Source organism: Salvia miltiorrhiza, chromosome 3, assembly GCF_028751815.1.
Source record: "Salvia miltiorrhiza cultivar Shanhuang (shh) chromosome 3, IMPLAD_Smil_shh, whole genome shotgun sequence".
Classification (NCBI taxonomy): domain Eukaryota; kingdom Viridiplantae; phylum Streptophyta; class Magnoliopsida; order Lamiales; family Lamiaceae; genus Salvia; species Salvia miltiorrhiza.
In genome coordinates, this window is record NC_080389.1 from 7,258,482 (window position 1) to 7,264,481 (window position 6,000).

Sequence of the window (6,000 nt, forward strand, 5' to 3'; positions counted from 1 at the left end):
ACATAGAGGCAATGCCTTAAGACTAAGGATTCACTAGAGCTATTTCAATAGCGGTGAGATTAAGTTTTTCACATAAGAACTTATGTTTCTTATGATTATGATGATTAGTCGTGACAGCTTTGCTAGAACGGCATAGAATGGACTTTCATGGTACTAGTGACTTATGATGAAGTACTTGTTAGTAAGTGTTTTTAAGTTAGAAGTTTGACCAAAGCCTTACATGAATAAGACGTTGACATGATTGGGGGCGAAGCTCCCATTTGACTGAGTGATTCGTTTTGTTGGGTCTGGCCAGCCCACATGACTATGATCTCGGTGATTGTCAATTTAGATTTTTAATGTTTGTAGAGCGTCATCCCAATGTATAAACTCGTACTATATAGTTGTCCCAATAAGATCTTCTTTGATCACGATAAGCATAGTATGATTAGAATGAGTTCGTTTGTCAACAGTTCTCGAGACATGAGACGTAGCATTCTCACGATTAGAAAATGTGATAAGCATCAAGCTATGTAGGTGCACTGATAGTGAATGTCTAGTACTCCAAACTAGATTTCCCAAGTATGCAATTTCGAGGACGAAATTTTTGTAAGGTGGGAGGGATGTAATACCCCGCTCATTTCGATTAAGTTTAGAATTTATTTCAAGCTTAGATTAGGATGATTTATGCCGGAGAAATAAAAAACGATTTATTTTAATTCCAACAAAAATAATTTTCAAAAGTTTTGAAAATTTGAGTTATTTAATTTCATTGAGTTATTTAAATTCATATGCATTTCATATAGTTTTATTTACATGAGCCATTTATTTACCGAACCTTGAAAGATTTTTACAGTCCCGATAATTCAACCCTGACAAATTTTAATTGTCCAATCAATGATTCAACTCACTCACACTCAATGTCTTTTCACTAGCCACTTTTGACTACACTCACCTACTCCCTCCCACTACTCCCACTACACCCACCTACACCCACTCTTTCCACCCACTTTACACTCACTCTTTCCACCCACAAAGCCATATCCTATGCTCACTCTTGTCCGCAAAGCCATATCCTATGCTCAAATCAATTTATTCCTACATTATTTCACAAAATCTTTCACAATCTCTTTCTCGCAAGGAAGAAATTCAATGCACATCTCTATCTCCAGAAGTTCAACAACATCAGATTCACTAACCATTCGTTCCTACATAGAACACTATAAGGTTTATCTCAACTTTATTTTACTTTTCATTCAAGCACATCTCTTCTTGTTTCACAGAGCACTAACCAAACACACTCAATCAAATGAAAGCAACTCATTCATTCATGTGTGTATATATATTCGTGTGCATAGAATGAATAAGAGAATTCATCTAATATGCTATATTTTCAAACAAAGCCATGAATCTAGATAATCAAAAGCAAAGAAAAATCAAATCTTGCTCCCTGTTTTGAATACAACAAATTGGAGAAATCTTGGTTTCATGTTGCGCGTGTCCTGTTTTAGTCCGAGTGGGTTGTCGGGCCAGCAGACGGCGGCGATAGTGGCAGCTGATTGGCTGCTGCTATCGACCGGAGTTGAGCAGAGGAATGAGAGAACGGCGGCAGTGGCCTGGTAGCTATACTGTCGCCGGAAAACTGAGTGGTATAGACAGGAAAGGGTGGCGTCTGATTTTGGGAACCTAGGGCAGTTGCAGGGGGGCAACAGCGCCTTGACGTTGCGAAGGGTAGAAGGAGATGAGAGAGAGTGGAGGGTACCGGTGATGGTGGCTTAGCTGCTGCCCGTCGATCCAGAGAGAAAAGAGAGAAAGTCGAGGGAGTCGAGGGTGGCGACACCTGGTGGCTGGTCGCGGTGGCCGAAGGAGAAGAGGGGAGGGGTGAATTTTCGATCTGGACTTTGGGGGCTGAGAGAGAGCGGTCGTGGTTTGGGGTCTGGGTTCTGAAACGGCACGGCGGCTTACCGCTGTCAGTTCGCCGGAGGGAGATGGCGGCCGGGGCCTGTGTGCACCGCCGTCTGTGCTTGTGTGTGTTGCGTGTCTGACCACGCGAGAAAAAGGGGGAAGGGGGGGCGTTACAGGGGCGCCGGGTTTCGGTGAGTGAAGGGAGAGCCGAGGGTGGCGCGGCCTATCGCCGCTGCTCCTCCGGCGAATTCCGTGGCGGCGGAGCTCGTGAGAGAGAGATCAGCGTGGTGTGTGTGGCGGATTTGGTGAGGAACCGTGAGAGAGAGATTTGAGAAGAAGAAGAGAATCAGCGTGGGGTGAGGAAGAAGAAAAGAAGGTGTTGGGCTAGGTTTTGAGTTTTGGGCCGAGTTAGTTGGGCTGTTGGGCTTCTGTGTGGGCCAATTTTTAATTTATTTATCAGATGGGCCCTATTATTGTTTAATTAACTTGGGCTGTGCAGATTTTTATTTAAAGGGACTCTACCATTTTATTTAATTAGACTATCATATTAATTTGATTATTTATTTAAAGATGATTTGCATAATAATATTGTATTATTATTATTTGTATATTTTAAGTGTAATTATTTATTATATGTTTAAGCATGTCATGAAATTGCATTAGCATTTTACAATAAAAGTATTTACGATTTAATTGGTTTTAATAATTCCAATTATTAAAAAAAGATGAGTAAGAATATTGTTGGTGTTCTTAACTCAAGAGAAATGTTTTTAATTATTTATTCATTAAATTTTGAAAACCCGACTAAGTGAATCATAGAATATTAAGCACTACACCATGACTTAAGATTAGCTTCACGAGACCTATTAAGAATAGAATTTCTTGTAGGTTTCGTGACCAGGGGGATTAGCGCTGCTTTCCCAAGACAGGTTTATATGTGATTATGATCTTCAGGCTTTGCCTAACCAGGTGGGCTTACTTTCCAAATGTACAAAGTATGATTGAGTTATTAAGCTCTAAATGTTTTCAATGAAATGCAAATTGTTTATTTAATGTAATGAAAACTGTTTATCCAATAAAATATTTTGTGCACTCTGCTCAGTTTAAGGCTCGCATAAGTTAATCGATCGAGGTTCTCTTATGACCTAACACGTTGTTTGAGAATTGTGTACACCTATTAGCTGACTCGGTGGGTTGATCTCCATTCGGGCACTAATTCATGTAAGAGGCGTTATAAGGGTGCTCGACGGGATGTGTTCCGGAGCATTGGGTCCCAAATGGGAACTTGACTGGGTTACGCCCTCAGTTCAAGTAAAGCGGGAGAAATGGATCCGTCGGTGGCTAAAAGGTCCGGGATCACAGCGAGTAACGGAAAGGGAGTGTGACATGTGCGCACAAATGAAAAATGTTTTAACATGCTTAGAAGTTATTTCATTTTAAAACCTTCTAAGTCATGTCAAGTATAATTGGATAAACTGCTCTTACGAAAATATGAAATGTTTATGAAAATGCATGCCCACTAAGTACATTAGTACTTAGCCTAAAAATACTTTCAATTGTTTTCAGGTTGGCTGGCTGGTGCTGACGGGACGGAGCTGAGGCTAGAGTTAAAATTCATATGTTAGACTTCCGCTGTAGCAATTACTCATATCAGTCTTTTGTTTTCCCAACTTAAGATCTTCATGTTAAATTTCAAATGATATACCTGACCGAGCTTAGACTCTTCACTACTAAATTTATGCCAATGAATGTCGGTTGTCAGAAGCATGAAACAAAACTTGTGATCCAAAGGGGCATAGCCCGACTTTCTATCCTATTTCGGGTTTTTACAAGGTTGTTCCTTGTTTATTTCTATGAATTAGTTGCACCTCGATTATATTTATTCATTCAAGAATTGGGGTGTGACAGAAGATGGATGAAAAGTTTTTGGAGACATTTAAGAAGTTGGCTGTGAATATTCCTTCCGTGGAGATCTTGAGAAACAAGCCAAATGAGGTGCAAATTGTGAAGGCTGTGATGGAAAAGAAGAGAGCATTCAATGAATTTGAGGAGGTGCTCGCAGTGAAGGAGTATCAGTTGGCTCCAAAGAGAGAAGATCCGGGCAGCTTCAATATTCCTGTGAAGATTGGAAAGTCATTGTTTGAGAAAGTGATGTGTGACACCGGAGCAAGCATAAATGTCATGCCTCTCAAAGTTTATAGGAAGTTGAAGCTGGGGGATTTGAAGCCAACCAACAAGACAATTCAGCTTATTGATAAGTCTTGCTCTAAACCTCTAGGAGTTGCGGAAGATGTGCTTGTGAAGGTGAGTGATTTTTTCTTCCCAGTCGACTTTGTAGTGTTGGATATTCCGGAGGATCCAAAGATGCCTTTGCTATTAGGGAGACCTTTCCTTGCCACATGTGGAGCAAAGCTAGATATGCAAAGGGGGACGATGACATTGGGAGCCTATGGGGAAACTGTGATTTTCAAGAAACCTCCACCAAAGGAAGTTCCCCAGAATGAAGTGATAAATTTGGCTGACAGTTTTCTAGCAAATTCGGAGAATGAAGAGGTTGAGAAGAATGAGCTGCCCAAGTATGAAGCCAAGAAAAAAACTCCAAAACCAAAAGAAGTTCTGACTTTTGAGATGTGTTTGTTTTTGGAGCATGATGGGGGGTCTTTGAAAACCCATACCCCCAAGAAGAAGAAAGTGAAATTCCGGATTTTTCAGAACAAGAATGAGAAGGGGGCAATGCTTGTGGAGGATGTCCGAGCCAAGAGAAGTGTTTTGGTGGAGAGGACACCCAAGAGTAGAAAAGCTTTCCAATGGTTAGAGTGTTGTTTCCGACCTCCATGAGTTTTTGAGGTATCGTCGAGCTCTAGACGTTAAATTAAGCACTTGTTGGGAGGTAACCCAACCGTTTTTGTTTTGTTTCTCTTTCTTTTAGTTTCGTTTTGTTTCTTTTTGTTTTGTTGTTTTGTTTGGAGTTTTTAATGCAGTGTTGAGCTTGGAAGATGAGGGAACTTGCGCTTTGTTCATACCACCACCATGGAGCATGTTTTTCTGTGAGTAGTGACACACATATCATCATCCCTCCAAACTTATTTTCGAACTTATGTTCTGTAATAAGTTTGGGGGAGGGGGTGAGAGTAGATATGTGTATCACTTTTATCTTTTTGTTAGCTTTCTTGTTTTATCCTGCTTGGTTGGTGGTGTGTGATTGTTTTTGAGATGATTATTGTTCCATTAGATTTCTGGTGAGATGCCAATGATGATTTCTATGAAAAAAAATTGGAATTTGATTTGCTTTGATCATTTAAGTATAATTGGAACTAATTTGCATAATTCTAGAGTGATTTTGACCTTGACTTTTGGACGTTGAATAAACCTGTGAGGATTTGAGCTATAACTGTTTATCATGCACAGTTTATTCTTTGTTGTGAGTTTTGTCATTGCATGTGGTGATCTTCTAGAACTTGCCATGGTTTCTGTGTCGAGGTTGCTGTTGTGCCCAGGATTATGAGATGATTTTAGGCCATCTTTTGTTAGCCACAATTTTTCCCAAACACTATCCTTGAAAAAAAAATTCCTTTGTTATCCACTTTGAGCCTATTTAGCTTTTATTCTTTAGCCGGATGATAGGGGGTGATGTAGTATATGGGAATCTTTGTGTGGTGAACATCATAGTGGTTCATGAAAAAGAAAGGATGATATTATGATACTATTTACTCTTATAAGCTCTAGAAAAGTTGTGGAAAGAAAAAAAATAAAGAAAAAAAAAAGAAAAGAAAAAGAAAAAGAAAAAAAATGTGAAGTCGAGTGTATATTGAGAGTGTTGTTAGATAATCGACTTTGTGTGTTGGAAATAAATGGAGAGCATAAAAGAGTATTTAGTTCTGTTTTGTGATGATTAAATCCCTTGAGTTGTGTTGATTATGGTGATATAGTTGAGTGGAAGATGGAATTTATTCCATGCTTGATTAGTGAAGCTATAAGGTTGGTGTTCTTGATCTATTTGAGTCACTTAGCCTATATTTCCCTACCTTAACCAATGTCCCTACATTATAACCCGAATAAAAAGACCTTTTTGATCTTAGTCCTGGCACACTATTAGCGATGGAGATTGTAGACGAT

General features: G+C 39.5%; 1 long non-coding RNA gene across 1 annotated transcript; it reads left to right on the plus strand.

The window, feature by feature from the left end:
* The first annotated feature begins 2,751 nt into the window (after nucleotides 1-2,751).
* Nucleotides 2,752-3,766, plus strand: LOC131017303 (uncharacterized). Its single transcript, XR_009099541.1, has 2 exons — nucleotides 2,752-2,853; nucleotides 3,451-3,766. It is a non-coding gene; the product is annotated as an uncharacterized LOC131017303 (long non-coding RNA).
* Nucleotides 3,767-6,000: the final 2,234 nt, after the last annotated feature.